The sequence below is a fragment of the Macaca mulatta genome, chromosome 14 (genome assembly GCF_049350105.2).
Source record: "Macaca mulatta isolate MMU2019108-1 chromosome 14, T2T-MMU8v2.0, whole genome shotgun sequence".
NCBI lineage: Eukaryota > Metazoa > Chordata > Mammalia > Primates > Cercopithecidae > Macaca > Macaca mulatta.
In genome coordinates, this window is record NC_133419.1 from 81,009,487 (window position 1) to 81,028,180 (window position 18,694).

The 18,694-nt window shown below is 39.2% G+C and overlaps 1 non-coding gene across 1 annotated transcript; it reads left to right on the top strand.

Moving 5' to 3' along the window:
* The first annotated feature begins 18,273 nt into the window (after window positions 1–18,273).
* Window positions 18,274–18,380, top strand: LOC114672471 (U6 spliceosomal RNA). The gene has a single exon (XR_003722887.2). It is a non-coding gene; the product is annotated as a U6 spliceosomal RNA (small nuclear RNA).
* The last annotated feature ends 314 nt before the right edge of the window (window positions 18,381–18,694 follow it).

Below are 18,694 nucleotides of genomic sequence, written 5' to 3' on the forward strand. Positions count from 1 at the left end.
GTATGATCTTCCACGATCTGACTTCTTCAAAGTTATAACCCACATGTTAATAAGCAACTGAAATTCATGCTGGCATGGAAGCAACGAGTCTAATCCTAAATCTGTAATCAGATACTTAGGCATGAGCAAGTTCCATAGCATGAAAGAATACTGAAAATATTTGGATGTATTAAAACTTACATATTTGAAAGATGAAAATAAAGTTTTATTTATATAAAATTATGATTTAAATCCTTTATTTATAAAATAATTAAGAGTATAACTAATTTTCACCAAAACCTTGTGATTCCTCTAAGATTTTAGAGCTCTATACCTCCAAATTATTTTAACTATTATGATTTAGTATGATGACTGTTTCATTTTAATATCACAAGAATGTCAGACATTAGGATACAAATTCACATTCATAAAGGTCAAACTAAAAAATCTTCTTTTCTATGTGTTTTCATTAACAGGATAAACATTTTTAATCAAATACACACAGTCCTAACATTACATTTCTGTCTTCAGTATCAATGTTTTTCCACGTTTTATTTAACAGTTCAAAGAAGACATTTTATGCTGTGCTAGTTATAAGACATACGAGACAGTACTATTAGAAATCAATCTTCATTAGGACCATGTGAAAAGAAAATTGGCACAGGAACTTCCACTAGAAAGAGAAAGGGAATTCTTGGATTTGCAAAGGACATTATTTTAGTCATGATCCACCTAGGTTGGCTTTTTCTCAATACCCTAATGTAATAATCCTAACTAAAAATGTTGATCACTAATCAGTGTATTTGATGGTGAGTCCTGAATTTATTAAATTAATCATCTAATTTCTTTTCCAGGTCCCAATTCACATTTACATGTAATCAAAAAGCAGACTTAAAGATATCATTTTAATTATTCATCTGATACGGTTTGGATCTGTGCTCCCACCTAAATCTCATGTTGAAATGTAATCCTCAATGCTGAAGGTGGGGCTTGGTGGGAGGTGTTTGGATCATGGGGCTGGTTTCTCACGGTTTAACACCATCCACCCCGGTGCTGTCACTGTGATAGTGAGTGCTCATGAGATCTGGTTGTTTAAAAGTGTGTAGCACCTCCCCGCTCTCCCTCTTCTGGGAGACAAGGTGAAGTGATGGCTCCTCCTTTGCCTTCTGTCACTATTATAAGTTTCCGGAGGCTTCCCTGAAGCTGATGCTGCCATGATTCCTGTACAGCCCGCAGAACTGTGAGCCAATAAAATCTCCTTTCTTTGTAAATTAGTCCCCCGTATTACTTTATAGCAGTGTGAGAAAAGAACAAATACAGAAAATTGGTACCAGGAGTTGTATATTGCTATAAAGACACCTGAAAATGTGGAAACACCTTTGGAATTGGGTAATGAACAGAGGTTGGAAGAGTGTGGAGGGCTCAGAAGGTGACAGGAAGATGAGGGAAAATTTGGAACTTCTAGAGATTTGTGGAATGGTTATAATGCAAATGCTAACAATTAGTGAAGGCCAGGCTGAGGAGGTCTCAGATGGAGATGAGGAACTTATTGGCAATGGAGCAAAGGTCACATTTGGCAAAGAGCTTGTTTGGATTATGCCCCTGCCCTACAGATCTCTGAAACTTTGAACTTGAGAGTGATAATTTAGAGCAGGAGTCCCCGACCCCTGAGCCACAGACAATTGTTAGTCTGTGGCCTGTTAAGAACCAGGCTGGGCTAGGCTCGGTGGCTCACACTGTAATCCCAGCACTTTGGGAGGCCGAGGTGGGCGGATCACAAGGTCAGGAGATGGAGACCAACCTGGCTAACACAGTGAAACCCCGTCTCTACTAAAAATACAAATACAAAAAAAATTAGCCAGGCGTGGTGGCGGGCACCTGTAGTCCCAGCTACTCAGGAGGCTGAGGCAGGAGAATGGCGTGAACCTGGGAGGTGGAGCTTGCAGTGAGCCGAGATCATGCCACTGCACTCCAGCCTGAGCGACAGAGCAAGACTCTGTCTCAAAAAAAATAAAAATAAAAATAAAAATAAAAAAGAACCAGGCTACACAGCAAGAGGTGAGCAGCAGGCAAGGAAGTGAAGCTTTATCTGTATGTACAGCCACTCCCCATTGCTCACATTACTGCCTGAGCTGGGCCTCCTGTCAGATCAGCAGCGGCATTCAATTCTCACAGGAGTGTGAACCCTATTGTGAACTGCACCTGTGAGAGATCTAGGTTGTCTGCTCCTTATGAGAATCTAATGCATGATGATCTGTCACTGTCTCCAATTGCCCACGGATGGGACTAGCTAGCTGCAGGAAAACAAGTTCAGGGCTCCCATTGATTCTATATTATGGTGAGTTGTATAATTCTTTCATTGTACCTTACAATGTAATAATAATGGGAATAAAGTTCACAATAAATGTAATGTACTTGAATCACCCTGAAACCATCCCACCCACCCCCAGTATGTGGAAAAATTGTCATCCATAAAACCAGTCCCTGGTGCCAAAAAGGTTGGGGACTGCTGATTTGGGGTATCTGGTGGAAGAAATGTCCAAGCAGCAAAGCATTCAATTCTTGACTTGGCTGCTTCTGATAGCCTATTTCACATGCATGAGCAAAGAAATTATGTAAAACTGGAACTTATATTTAATACGAGGCCAGGCGCGGTGGCTCACACATGTGATCCTAGCCCTTTGGGAGGCTGAGGCGGTCAGATCACCTGAGGTCAGGAGTTTAAGACTAGCCTGGTCAACGTGGTAAAATCCTGTCTCTACTAAAATACAAAAATTAGCTGGGCATGATGGCAGCTACTATAATTCCAGCTACTCAGGAGGCTGAGATGGGGAAATCATTTGAACTTGGGAGACAGTAGTTGCAGTGAGCTGAGATCATGCCCTTGCCCTCCAGTCTGGGTGGCTGAGTGAGACTCTATCTCCAAAAAAAAAAAAAAAAAAAAAAAGTGAAAGTGCTTCTGAATTATAAAATATGATATAAATATTTGTTTCAAAACTACCTATTTTGAGTTAATATAAATGTGCCTGCCCGCATGTTTTCCTCCCTTCCAAGCTTCTTATTGGCATTAAGATACTATTAGCATTTATTCAGCATTTACTTCAATGAGCATTACTAGGAAATGAGAGCATCAAATTCCTGAGGGAAGATAGCAATTAATTCTAACTTCAGGAACTGAAGACAGCTTCATGGAAAAGGCTACAATAAAGTTGGAAAGATGAGTAGATTTTTAGCAACAGAAACACTGCTGTGAATACAGACTTTTAGTTAACGTCTATGCAATGAAAATCACCTTCAACGAGTCTGCATTTTACCAGGTGAATAGAATCCCTAGAATTTCTATGTTTGTACTTAAAGATTTTTTGTAAAAGGTTGCATTGGACATACATATTCTTTGTTCTATGAGCTTTGTACATAAATTATGACTCAAAGTAATGAAAAATATAATCCAAACTGATGCAAATGCAAATGCCCTAGTTTTAGACAGCTGCAATGGTTATTTCTGTATATCTGGGAAACAGCTATCAGGCCTCATCTATACACTGGTTTTTGTTCAACTTCAAATGGGTGTCAAGAATAAGGTGGCATCCATTTCAGGAATACATAAGAGTTTCTAAGCCTTTCCTCTGTGAGCAGCTTCTAAATCACCCTCATCTTATGGCACTGGCATGATGGAACATTCTCACAGATTGCCTTTCCCCATCCAAGCTCTGAGGACGCCCAGGCTGGTTGGAAGGTGTAGCTTGTGTAATGATTCCAAAAGCACTCCTCTCCCATGATTACACAGAACAAGTAATGGAATAGTCATTTTCAAGGCCAGGCATAAGTGATTACTCACCAGGGTACAGAGGTTATGATAGGAAGGGCCCACGCTGATGCTGACAGTCAGAAGCAAGATGCAGGGCTTGATCTTTTACTGCAAGAAGCTGCAGAGACCATGCATCTGAGCTAGACAGCTGATGAGATGCCTTCTCCTTGGGATTCACACCACAACAATAGGCTAATAGATTTATGCCATAAAAGCAGTGACCTTTGTGGTCAGAAACATTTTCTCACGGAGAGAAAAAGGTGCTATACGCCCCTGTGTGCTACAGTTTTGACAGTGACTGACAGCATGGGCTGGCCCTAGTCTCCAGGAAGCCGTATGCACAGACTTTTGCATTGTTACCCTTTGATTAACTTCTGACAGACTTTGCAACATAAAACTCTTACAAAGAAATTGCTCTGTAATGCTAGCTGTAACATCTAGAAACTTTGCCAAGGAGAGCTAAAATGTACCCCAAAGCATGTGGCCTGAAATAATATCCATGTGCGTGTATGTGTGTGGGGAACACACTTTGGGCTTTAAATTTTCAGACTCATAATGCTATTACTTAAGTGCAATATTTAGAAAAAGAGTCTCACATGTTATAAGCATATTGCGCATGAAGAGACTTAAGCAATGCCAAGATGAAAATAAATAATGTATGAAGTCAGAGGCCTGAAGCAAATGTTAACTAATTTCAAAATGGGTCAAAATCACAACAATTAAGTCCCTGACATGTGAAGTCATTTTTTTTCTTCCTAAAATATTAACCAACTTGCTTCACTTCTTCTAGATTGATTTGTAGAGCATGAAAGGTCATTTTGGAGGCAGAGGGGGAATTTGGCTTCTACAAGCCATCCATAATGAGAGCCAATAAATTAGGTAAAGCTCCTGTTTACCTAAGCTGAAATATTGATGTCCAAGACCACATCGAATGCAAATCTCTACATTAATCATTTTTTCTCCAGTTGGGAAATTCAGACCATGGTAACACATGCTTTGATAGACCCATACATCATAGTTACAGCAACATTAGACAGTGCCTCAGTGACAGAATACAAATATATTGCATTGGATTTCCTTCATTTTCCCCAGCCTGACTTTTATTTGTAACTGCAAAGTCTGCTCTGGGTGTGTGAGGTTTTGACACGGGTTTGGGTGATACTTTTGGTCTAGGAAATAAGTGAAAATTGATAACAAGAATTTTCTTCGCTTGGTTACCTGCCAAGCATATCTAGGGGAGGCTCACATCTAGTTCATTAAGCATAGCACCTAGATGAGCACATACCTTGTGTTCAGTCTTCTCCCACTCCAACAGTAATATGGTCTGTGTTTCCCAGAGTGGGATTCATGAACCATCTGTGTCAGATTACCTGGGTGCTTGCTGGGAAATGCAGTTTCCTAGGCTTCATCATAATCAATCAGATTTTCTTAGCGGCGGGGGGAGGGGTGGCGCAGGGAATCTTGTACAAGATCCTCAGCTGTTTATTATACACACTGTTGTTTGATAACTGATATAGGCAGCCATCACCCTTGGGCTTCTAAAAACTACCTTGTCTTGCCACTTTTCTGCTGAAAGTCTTTCCTCTCCCAAATATGGTCCAAACCTCTACGTAGCCCTCTTCTTCTCTAGAGGCATTTCTCACACAGTCTTATCTACTTTTAAGGTTATTCTCTCTATATGCAGAAGACTCTCAAATCACTATTTCCAACAGTGATGTTCTATCTCGGCTTCCAATTCATATGTGAAAATGCCTGTTGAAACTGTCTACCTGGCATTAGAAAGACAGTGTGGCCAAACTGAACTCATTCCTCTTTCATTGCTATCACACAGCCAGACAGAAATCCTGATGCTCTCATTTATTCTTCTGTCTCCCTTCTATTTTCAACACGTACATCATTAAATAAATAGCCTGTATCATCTATTCATAGTCTCTACGATGGCTCATTCTTTTCTTTCTTTTCTACCCCTGTGCAAAATCCAGGTCTTCCTTGTTTCTCAGCTGTACCATTGTAACAGACCTCTAACTAGTGTTCCCGTCTTTTGTCTTCAACTTCTCAAATCAATCTTCTACATGGTGGCTGAATAGGTTTTCTAAAATACATCTGACTGAGTCACTTGTTTCCTTAACACTCTGAGAACATTCCTCCTGCAGGACAAAATCTAGGTTTTCTGGCCTCACTTTCCTGCCCATTTCTAGTTTATGCATACTCAATTTTTATCAATCCTTACTTTGATTCCACTTCAGTACAACCGTTTACAGTAACGTTATACCATGCCTTTCCTCCCATTTCCCTCTGCCTGGAGTACCCTTTTCTTGACTATTTTCATTCATATTATGACTCAATAATTATAATGATGCTTATAAATGTTATTTTATGACACAATTATCTAATATGAATACTTACTCTATGCCAACTATTGAGTTAAATTTTTGATTCTCACAAGGATAAAAATGTGATAACCTACATTAGTACGCTTTTTAAGAGGCCTTCTTTCATTACCTTTTTAAGACTTTCCTTAATCTCTAGTCTGACTACTTCTTACCTTATTACCACCAACACGCTATGTGCTTACTTCAGCTAAAACATTTAGCCTAATATACTAAAATAGTATGTTTATATTCTCCACTGTCTTTTCATCACTAAATTACATGATTCACAAGGGCACAGCATGTATCTTATTCAGATCTATTTTCAAACCATGTAGTCCCAGCTGCCCAAGTAACGTTTTTTTTAACTCAAGAGATCTGATTCATGGCCATAGAGAATATCACTGTGTGAGTGGCTCTTCTCAGCATATTAACTAAGAGACTTTTGATCTGAGACCTCGAACTTCAAGCAGAGAGGCAGGACCATGTTCATGTTTGTATCTCCCCTATAGTGCCTAGTCCTGCATATTTTATATCATCACTGCTCAAAAGTGTTGGTACAAATTTAACTGCTACTATGTAGATTTCAGGAATATTAAAATGAAGATAAGCTCTGCTAAATTTTAGAAATATGGAGTACACAAAGTCACTGTTAAAAGCAAAATCATTAGGCACTCTAGCCTCATTTAAGCAGCATGATGTCAGAAGGAATATTCATTAAACATAATGGATTTGTGAGTGTCGGACAGAATAAATGTATGAACTTACAAAAAGTGCAAAGGGGAATGGATCACTGTTGTGAGAAAAGGGCAAACGACACCTTGCAGAGTCGGAAACCCCAAGAATAAAGGGGATCAATGGGATGGGTTTCTTTTAACAACTGTTTAAATTTTTTTTCAGTAATGGCATACTTTTGGTACATTTAATTACATCAAATATGGTCATAAAAATAATATAATAATAATGAAATATTGCTCAACTTATTGAGTGAATACTCTGACCCAAGTGTTCTACAGAGCTCAATGTATCTTCTAGGTATGCATTTTCTCCTGTTTTATAGATGAGGAAGCTGAAGTTCAGAAGGGTTTAGTAACTTTCTCAAGGTCATATTGCAATGTATTCACATGACAGTCTGTGTTCACTCATTTAAAAAGCACATGCTGAGCAATAACTGTGCCAGAAATTGAACTAGGAACTAAACATACAGGGATAAGTCAGAAGTTCAGAGTTCTCAGTACTGTGAGAGAATCATAAAAAGTAACACGATACAATGTGGCACGTACCCTGAGACAGTTAGCCTATGAGGTCAATACAGAGGGTCATGAGAACCTGGGAGAGAGGCATCTAATCTAGCTTGGGATAAAAAACAAACAAACCTGTAAAGCATCAGGGAACACTTCCCAAAAAGACATGAAAAGTCTGACTGTATGAGGTAACAATCATAATTTAGATAGAGGGAATGATACATGCCAATGACTCAGAATTCTTCTGTGTCCTATATTTCTCATCACTGCTATCACCAGAATGTGTTTGAGAAGGTAATGGCAGATCATCCTGATTTTACACTCTCAAAGTGGACACCTTGAGAGATAGTGTTCAATGAGGATGAAAAGTATGAGTATGCTATGGAAGAGTGCTTACAATTTGTCCTACAGATGCAAATGGTGCCCTTTAGTGATTGTGCAGGGCACAACCCGTACACTGTAAATGATAGCCCTGTTCCTAGCATTGTGCTTGGTTGGTCCTTAACATATCTAATCTGATTTATTCTTCATGATGACTCTAAAAGTTGGTTTGCTTGCCTTCATTGTATGGATAAGGAGACTAATACCCCAGGAGTTTAAATAACTGTCCAAACATCATACATAGAACAAATAAAGGAGCCAGAATCTTAATCAAGATGTTTATGCCTCCAAAGTCCTTGATCTATCTGCTAGAAAATCAGGAATAAGGAAGAAATTCTATTTTACCTCTTTGGTGAGCTCTTCTCTGGCATCATAGATGGGTACTTCCCCCTGAATTCCCAGTCTAGTTCTCAGAAGAGACAAGATAAACTGCTGCTTCTATATTAGCTTCTCTAAGAGCACCAGCCTGTCTGGGCCCTGTTTTCATTAATCTTTATACTTTTCCCTGATTTGATTCTCTTTCTTTTACCCTAATTTCCTCCCCAGTCTAGCTAAAAAAAAAGACCATTCCGTTTGATCACATATGTTAGTAGGCTTGTTTTCATTATGATTGTGTCTATTAAACTGTTCCAATATTAATCTAGGTTATAGAAGACTAATAGAAATCCCCCATTAATGTAATATTTCTTTTTTTTTATTTATTATTATTATACTTTAAGTTGTAGGGTACATGTGCATAACGTGCAGGTTTGTTACATATGTATACTTGTGCCATGTTGCTGTGCTGCACCCATCAACTCGTCATTTACATCAGGTATAACGCCCAATGCAATCCCTCCCCCCTCCCCCCTCCCCATGATAGGCCCCGGTGTGTGATGTTCCTCTTCCTGAGTCTGAGTGATCTCATTGTTCAGTTCCCACCTATGAGTGAGAACATGCGGTGTTTGGTTTTCTGTTCTTGTGATAGTTTGCTAAGAATGATGGATTCCAGCTGCATCCAAGTCCCTACAAAGGAATCAAACTCATCCTTTTTTATGGCTGCATAGTATTCCATGGTGTATATTTGCAACATTTTCTTAATCCAATCTGTCACTGATGGACATTTGGGTTGATTCCAAGTCTTTGCTATTGTGAATAGTGCTGCAATAAACATACGTGTGCATGTGTCTTTATAGCAGCATAATTTATAATCCTTTGGGTATATACCCAGTAATGGGATGGCTGGGTCATACGGTACATCTAGTTCTAGAACCTTGAGGAATCGCCATACTGTTTTCCATAATGGTTGAACTAGTTTACAATCCCACCAACAGTGTAAAACTGTTCCTATTTCTCCACATCCTCTCCAGCACCTGTTGTTTCCTGACTTTTTAATGATTGCCATTCTAACTGGTGTGAGATGGTATCTCATTGTGGTTTTGATTTGCATTTCTCTGATGGCCAGTGATGATGAGCATTTTTTCATGTGTCTGTTGGCTGTATGAATGTCCTCTTTTGAGAAATGTCTGTTCATATCCTTTGCCCACTTTTTGATGGGGTTGTTTGTTTTTTTCTTGTAAATTTGTTTGAGTTCTTTGTAGGTTCTGGATATTAGCCCTTTGTCAGATGAGTAGATTGCAAAAATTTTCTCCCATTCTGTAGGTTGCCTGTTCACTCTGATGGTAGTGTCTTTTGCTGTGCAGAAGCTCTTTAGTTTAATGAGATCCCATTTGTCAATTTTGGCTTTTGCTGCCATTGCTTTTGGTGTTTTAGACATGAAATCTTTGCCCATCCCTATGTCCTGAATGGTACTACCTAGGTTTCCCTCTAGGATTTTTATGGTATTAGGTCTAACATTTAAGTCTCTAATCCATCTTGAATTAATTTTCGTATAAGGAGTAAGGAAAGGATCCAGTTTCAGCTTTCTACTTATGGCTAGCCAATTTTCCCAGCACCATTTATTAAATAGGGAATCCTTTCCCCATTTCTTGTTTCTCTCAGGTTTGTCAAAGATCAGATGGCTGTAGATGTGTGGTATTATTTCTGAGGACTCTGTTCTGTTCCATTGGTCTATATCTCTGTTTTGGTACCAGTACCATGCTGTTTTGGTTACTGTAGCCTTGTAGTAGAGTTTGAAGTCAGGTAGCATGATGCCTCCAGCTTTGTTCTTTTGACTTAGGATTGTCTTGGAGATGCGGGCTCTTTTTTGGTTCCATATGAACTTTAAAGCAGTTTTTTCCAATTCTGTGAAGAAAGTCATTGGTAGCTTGATGGGGATGGCATTGAATCTATAAATTACCTTGGGCAGTATGGCCATTTTCATGATATTGATTCTTCCTATCCATGAGCATGGTATGTTCTTCCATTTGTTTGTGTCCTCTTTTATTTCACTGAGCAGTGGTTTGTAGTTCTCCTTGAAGAGGTCCTTTACATCCCTTGAAAGTTGGATTCCTAGGTATTTTATTCTCTTTGAAGCAATTGTGAATGGAAGTTCATTCATGATTTGGCTCTCTGTTTGTCTGTTACTGGTGTATAAGAATGCTTGTGATTTTTGCACATTAATTTTGTATCCTGAGACTTTGCTGAAGTTGCTTATCAGCTTAAGGAGATTTTGGGCTGAGACAATGGGGTTTTCTAAATATACAATCATGTCATCTGCAAACAGGGACAATTTGACTTCTTCTTTTCCTAACTGAATACCCTTGATTTCTTTCTCTTGCCTGATTGCCCTAGCCAGAACTTCCAACACTATGTTGAATAGGAGTGGTGACAGAAGGCATCCCTGTCTTGTGCCAGTTTTCAAAGGGAATTTTTCCAGTTTTTGTCCATTCAGTATGATATTGGCTGTGGGTTTGCCATAAATAGCTCTTATTATTTTGAGGTATGTTCCATCAATACCGAATTTATTAAGCGTTTTTAGCATGAAGGGCTGTTGAATTTTGTCAAAAGCCTTTTCTGCATCAATTGAGATAATCATGTGGTTCTTGTCTTTGGTTCTGTTTATATGCTGGATTATGTTCATTGATTTGCGAATGTTGAACCAGCCTTGCATCCCAGGGATGAAGCCCACTTGATCATGGTGGATAAGCTTTTTGATGTGTTGCTGAATCCGGTTTGCCAGTATTTTATTGAGGATATTTGCATCAATGTTCATCAGGGATATTGGTCTAAAATTCTCTTTTTTTGTTGTGTCCTTGCCAGGCTTTGGTATCAGGATGATATTGGCCTCATAAAATGAGTTAGGGAGGATTCCCTCTTTTTCTATTCATTGGAATAGTTTCAGAAGGAATGGTACCAACTCCTCCTTGTACCTCTGGTAGAATTCAGCTGTGAATCCATCTGGTCCTGGACTTTTTTTGGTTGGTAGGCTATTAATTGTTGCCTCAATTTCAGAGCCTGCTATTGGTCTATTCAGGGATTCAACTTCTTCCTGGTTTAGTCTTGGAAGAGTGTAAGTGTCCAGGAAATTATCCATTTCTTCTAGATTTTCCAGTTTATTTGCGTAGAGGTGTTTATAGTATTCTCTGATGGTAGTTTGTATTTCTGTGGGGTCGGTGGTGATATCCCCTTTATCATTTTTAATTGCGTCGATTTGATTCTTCTCTCTTTTCTTCTTTATTAGTCTGGCTAGTGGTCTGTCAATTTTGTTGATCTTTTCAAAAAACCAACTCCTGGATTCATTGATTTTTTAGAGGGTTTTTTGTGTCTCTATCTCCTTCAGTTCTGCTCTGATCTTAGTTATTTCTTGCCTTCTGCTAGCTTTCGAACGTGTTTGCCCTTGCTTCTCTAGTTCTTTTAATTGCGATGTTAGAGTGTCAATTTTAGATCTTTCCTGCTTTCTCTTGTGGGCATTTAGTGCTATAAATTTCCCTCTACACACTGCTTTAAATGTGTCCCAGAGATTCTGGTATGTTGTATCTTTGTTCTCATTGGTTTCAAAGAACATCTTGATTTCTGCCTTCATTTCGTTATGTACCCAGTAGTCATTCAGGAGCAGGTTGTTCAGTTTCCATGTAGTTGAGCGGTTTTGAGTGAGTTTCTTAGTCCTGAGTTCTAGTTTGATTGCACTGTGGTCTGAGAGACAGTTTGTTATAATTTCTGTTCTTGTACATTTGCTGAGGAGTGCTTTACTTCCAATTATGTGGTCAATTTTGGAGTAAGTATGATGTGGTGCTGAGAAGAATGTATATTCTGTTGATTTGGGGTGGAGAGTTCTATAGATGTCTATTAGGTCTGCTTGCTGCAGAGATGAGTTCAATTCCTGGATATCCTTGTTAACTTTCTGTCTCGTTGATCTGTCTAATGTTGACAGTGGAGTGTTGAAGTCTCCCATTATTATTGTATGGGAGTCTAAGTCTCTTTGTAGGTCTCTAAGGACTTGCTTTATGAATCTGGGTGCTCCTGTATTGGGTGCATATATATTTGGGATAGTTAGCTCTTCCTGTTGAATTGATCCCTTTACCATTATGTAATGGCCTTCTTTGTCTCTTTTGATCTTTGATGGTTTAAAGTCTGTTTTATCAGAGACTAGTATTGCAACCCCTGCTTTTTTTTGTTCTCCATTTGCTTGGTAAATCTTCCTCCATCCCTTTAATTTGAGCCTATGTATGTCTCTGCATGTGAGATGGGTCTCCTGAATACAGCAGACTGATGGGTCTTGACTCTTTATTCAGTTTGCCAGTCTGTGTCTTTTAATTGGAGCATTTAGTCCATTTACATTTAAGGTTAACATTGTTATGTGTGAACTTGATCCTGCCATATGATATTAACTGGTTATTTTGCTCATTAGTTGATGCAGTTTCTTCCTAGCCTCAATGATCTTTACATTTTTGCATGTTTTTGCAATGGCTGGTACCGGTTGTTCCTTTCCATGTTTAGTGCTTCCTTCAGGGTCTCTTGTAAGGCAGGCCTAGTGGTGACAAAATCTCTAAGCATTTGCTTATCTGTAAAGGATTTTATTTCTCCTTCACTTATCAAACTTAGTTTGGCTGGATATGAAATTCTGGGTTGAAAATTCTTTTCTTTAAGAATGTTGAATATTGGCCCCCACTCTCTTCTGGCTTGGAGAGTTTCTGCTGAGAGATCTGCTGTTAGTCTGATGGGCTTCCCTTTGTGGGTAACCCGACCTTTCTCTCTGGCTGCCCTTAAGATTTTTTCCTTCATTTCAACTTTGGTGAATCTGGCAATTATGTGTCTTGGAGTTGCTCTTCTCGAGGAGTATCTTTGTGGCGTTCTCTGTATTTCCTGGATTTGAATGTTGGCCTGCCCTACTAGGTTGGGGAAGTTCTCCTGGATGATATCCTGAAGAGTGTTTTCCAACTTGGTTCCATTTTCCCCCTCACTTTCAGGCACCCCAATCAGACGTAGATTTGGTCTTTTTACATAATCCCATACTTCTTGCAGGCTTTGTTCATTTCTTTTTCTTCTTTTTTCTTTTGGTTTCTCTTCTCGCTTCATTTCATTGATTTGATCCTCAATCGCTGATACTCTTTCTTCCAGTTGATCGAGTCGGTTACTGAAGCTTGTGCATTTGTCACGTATTTCTCGTGTCATGGTTTTCATCTCTTTCATTTCGTTTATGACCTTCTCTGCATTAATTACTCTAGCCATCAATTCTTCCACTTTTTTTTCAAGATTTTTAGTTTCTTTGCGCTGGGTACGTAATTCCTCCTTTAGCTCTGAGAAATTTGATGGACTGAAGCCTTCTTCTCTCATCTCGTCAAAGTCATTCTCCGTCCAGCTTTGATCTGTTGCTGGCGATGAGCTGCGCTCCTTTGCCGGGGGAGATGCGCTCTTATTTTTTGAATTTCCAGCTTTTCTGCCCTGCTTTTTCCCCATCTTTGTGGTTTTATCTGCCTCTGGTCTTTGATGATGGTGATGTACTGATGGGGTTTTGGTGTAGGTGTCCTTCCTGTTTGATAGTTTTCCTTCTAACAGTCAGGACACTCAGCTGTAGGTCTGTTGGAGATTGCTTGAGGTCCACTCCAGACCCTGTTTGCCTGGGTATCAGCAGCAGAGGCAGCAGAAGATAGAATATTTCTGAACAGCGAGTGTACCTGTCTGATTCTTGCTTTGGAAGCTTCCTCTCAGGGGTGTACTCCTCCCTGTGAGGTGTGGGGTGTCAGACTGCCTCTAGTGGGGGATGTCTCCCAGTTAGGCTACTCAGGTGTCAGGGACCCACTTGAGCATGGAGTCTGTCCCTTCTCAGATCTCAACCTCCGTGTTGGGAGATCCACTGCTCTCTTCAAAGCTGTCAGACAGAGTCGTTTGCGTCTGCAGAGGTGTCTGCTGCGTTTGTTTAATTTACTGTGCCCTGTCCCCAGAGGTGGAGTCTACAGAGACAGGCAGGTTTCCTTGAGCTGCTGTGAGCTCCACCCAGTTCGAGCTTCCCAGCAGCTTTGTTTACCTACTGAAGCCTCAGCAATGGCGGGCGCCCCTCCCCCAGCCTCGCTGCTGCCTTGCCAGTAGATCACAGACTGCTGCGCTAGCAATGAGGGAGGCTCCGTGGGTGTGGGACCCTCCCGGCCAGGTGTGGGATATGATCTCCTGGTGTGCCTGTTTGCTTAAAGCGCAGTATTGGGGTGGGAGTTACCAGATTTTCCAGGTGTTGTGTGTCTCAGTTCCCCTGGCTAGGAAAAGGGATTCCCTTCCCCCTTGCGCTTCCCAGGTGAGGCAATGCCTCGCCCTGCTTCAGCTCTCGCTGGTCGGGCTGCAGCAGCTGACCAGCACCGATCGTCCGGCACTCTCCAGTGAGATGAACCCAGTACCTCAGTTGACAATGCAGAAATCACCGGTCTTCTGTGTCGCTCGCGCTGGGAGTTGGAGACTGGAGCTGCTCCTATTCGGCCATCTTGCTCCGCCCCCCCCCCCCCGTAATATTTCTTAAGTACTATATGTTACCTTATTTATAAGAACTCAGGCAGAGCCACCAATGGGAACTGTAGGCTCATACTAATAAAATAAATAGGAGGGATGAAGCATATCAGAAGCACAGGTTTCCTTTGAACACCTTTCTATCTCACTTTCAGGACTGTGGGGTTGTTAAGTCTAATTTTATGACTACTATCATGTTGTAAAACTTGTCAGTCTTCGCTGTATCCTCAGACGTGAGGCCTCACCCATCCCTCTCTTTTCATGTTATTCGAATTCTAGATGTGGGTTAAAATCCCAAAAGTGGTAAGCTTTCTGTTCGAGCATACCATGCATTAATCTAATACACAACAAAGTCTATTAATTTTGAATAGCGCTATCAATTATACTGCATGACAGAGAGATAACTATGCAATCACCTGTGAAGAAGTGTCTTTCTTAGGAAACCTATATAGCCTTATCAAGACTCTAATGCTGATGGATAACTCCATTCTCAAAAATCACAATTTGACGGCATTTTCTTTTATGGGATCTTAAAAATGCAAGCCAATAGAATACTTCTGAGGCTTGTATCACCTATCCACTTAGACAATTAATGAGCTTATCATTACTCTTCTAATAAAAATAAGACCATTCCAATTACTCTGGGCCTGTTAAATATACCTACTTTCCAGGTATGAAAGTGTATAGAAAGGCAATGTTAGCACCTATACATGGCCTTGTGAGTTTCCCAAGATTTATTTAACTATCAGGTGCCACTGAGAAATGACTCTTCATTTTTTAAAAAAAAATCCCATTTGACTCTGTCTCATCCTCCCATTCTCTGTCTAGCCCAATTATATTGACAATCTGGTCTTTTCTTCCTAGCCTTCCTTCAGGACAACTTCTGGTTTTTGTTCTTCCCACAAAAACTCCAGTATAAAAGAATAAATCCACTTTTATGTTAAGCTTCAGGTCTCTTAAATAATCTCTCTTAGATCAATGATAAAGAAAGACTAGGAAACAGCTCAAAACCCTCCCCTGACTTCCCAACTTACTAAAAATAAAGTGGAATCTTTTTGCCAGGCATGCCTTACAAGCTACTCACTCATTCATTCAGGTAATAAGCATATGTTGGGTACACACTCTATGCCAAGCACTATTCCAGGTGACTACTGATAAGACAGAAGCATTGTAATTCCTCTGTATTTAATAAATGAGAAGGAAAATACCAAGGAACAAATACTTACATGATATGATTGTAGATAATGAAGTGGGATACAGAAACATAAAGCAGGGTGAAGGCAGGGGGATGGAAAAGAAGAAAGGACGGACAGGGTTTCTGGTGTTAAGCAAGTCAGGAAAGACCCCTTTCAGGAGGTGATGTTGAAACAGAGATCCAAATGAATATCTAGGGAAAGCTTTTCAAGTCATGTGAATGCCATGTGTTCAGATCTAGGCCTGTAATACATTTGGCAAGTTCAAGAGAGAGAATGAGGCCAAAGTGCTTAGAGAGGAGTAGGTGAGTGAGGTTAATATTGGAAAGGGGCTAGATCAAGCAGGCATGAGTGTGATGGGAAACCCGTAGCTACTTTCAGTTACTCCTAAACTGTCTTCAGTCCTGAGGACAGATGAAGAAAAAAATCCTTTTACTGACCACAAGTCTCAATATTTCAGGGAAATAATTCTACTAGCATGTCAATAAAAATGGATTTTTATGTCTTCTCAATATATCTTTAGGCTGAAGCAAATAAAGTTTATGCTTTAGAAAAACATTTAGTGATATTACATCAGAGAAATGCAAATTAAAACCACAATAAGACATGATCTTACCACAGCTAGAATGCCCGTTATTAAAAAGTCAAAAAATAGATGTTGGTGCAGATGTGATGAAAAGAGAATACTTATACACTGTTCCTGGGAATGTAAATAAGTACAACCTCTCTGGAAAACAGCAGGAATACTTCTCAAAGAACTGAAAGTACATCTACTATGTTATCCTGCAATCTCACTACTAAGTATGTAAAGGAAAAGAATTCAGTATGTAAAAAGAACACTGGCATGTGTGTATACATCACAGCACAATTCATGATAGCAAAGATATGGAATTAACCGAAGTGCCCATCAATTGATGAGTAGATTATATACCTCATTTTTTAGTCTATTATCACTAATTTTTTAAAAAATTATTGCTCTAACCATAGTACCATATACATGGAATACTATTAAATACATACAAATGAATGAAAAATGTCTTTTGCAGCAACTTGGATGGAACTGGAGGTCATAATCCTAAGTAAAGTAACCTAAGAATGGGAAAAAAATACCACATGCTCTCACTTAGAAGTGGGAGCTAAGCTATGGGTACACAAAGGCATACAGAGTGGTACAAGGGACACTGGAGATCCAGAAGAGGGGAGGGTTGGATGGGGGTGAGGGATGAAAAAATACCTATTGGATACAATGTATACTACTCTAGTGACAGGTACATTAAAATCCCAGACTTCACCACTGTACAATGCATCCATGTAGCCAAGACCCACTTGTACCCCTAAAGCTATTAAAAGTTAAAACAAACAAGACAAAAAGATTTTTAAAAAGGAAAATTAAAGGACATATATGTTTTACGGAATAGTCTCAGGGCCTTCTTGTATCATGAAAACAGTACCAAAAAGTGCTTTATAAAATACAATATTCGGTTGATGTGTTGAGAAAATAAAAATGTACGTGCACACAGTACAGTTAGAACAATAATTTTAAAAAAGAAAAATGTTTAGTGATATTAAAATATACCCACAAAATTATATTTCCCATCAAAAGCAAAGAACAACACAGAGTTGGTTCCGTTTATCCTAAAAATTATATATTTATAGGCCAGGCACGGTGGCTCACACCTGTAATCCCAGCACTTTGGGAGGCCTAGGCGGGCAGATCACAAAGTCAGGAGATCAAGGGCATCCTGGCTAACACAGTGAAACCCCATCTCTACTAAAAATACAAAATATTAGTCAGGCGTGGTGGCAGGCACCTGTAGTCCCAGCTGCTCGGGAGGCTGAGGCAGGAAAACAGCATGAACCCGGGAGGTGGAGCCTGCAGTGAGCTGAGATCATACCACTACATCCAGCCTGGGTGACAGAGCGAGACTCTGTCTCAAAAAAAAGAAAAATATATATATTTATATATTTGCATGTGTGTATATTTATATGAAATATTTATTTTGATCATATATTTATATATTTCATGAAATATATGTATGAAAAACCTCACAAAATTAGGCACTATAATAGTTGAAGTAATTTTACAGATGGTAGAGTTATAGAGGATATTATTCCATTTTTTATTATTATTTTGAATTTTACTTTATTTTCCAAATTTCCACAACATGCCTTTTTCATTATAAAAGTCATAATAAACTATGGCTTCCATTTGTTTAAAAAGCTACAAAACTGAAGATCTTTTTAAAATTACTCTAATTTGTAGATCTTCATGAAAATGTGGAGGAAGACGCATTGTTTAGAATTGTTAATCAATTACGTTTGCATCATAGTACTACTACCAATTAACAGTGTGATGTTGGATACATTGCTTAACTTCTCTGGGTTAGTTTTGCCATCTAGTAATGTGAAAAAGTAATGCCTATGTCTCAGACTCACTATGAGAAATAGTGCTCACTTCAGCAGCACATATACTGAAATTGGAACGGTACAGAGAAGATTAGCATGATCCCCGCGCAAGGATGATATGCAAATTCAAGAAGCATTAAAAAAAATTAAATAAAAAAAGAAGAGAAAGAATTCTTATGATAAATAAATTAAAATGATTGAAAGCAAGAAACTTGCAGACATATCTTTGTTATGCTATCTTAGATGGCAGGGATTCTACAAGTATTTATAAAATGTCCAGCAGATTTTTAATGGAGTAGCTTCAGCTAAATTAGAGAAGGTTTTGACTGCAAACTCTAAAGAAGTCTCTATCAATATACAATCAGAGAATAATAAAATTACTATTTTGAAACTGACCTTGAGGTATCTCTTCTATCATTAATTCCAGTCTTCCTTTTCCGTCAGTGAAAGTCCAACTTATCC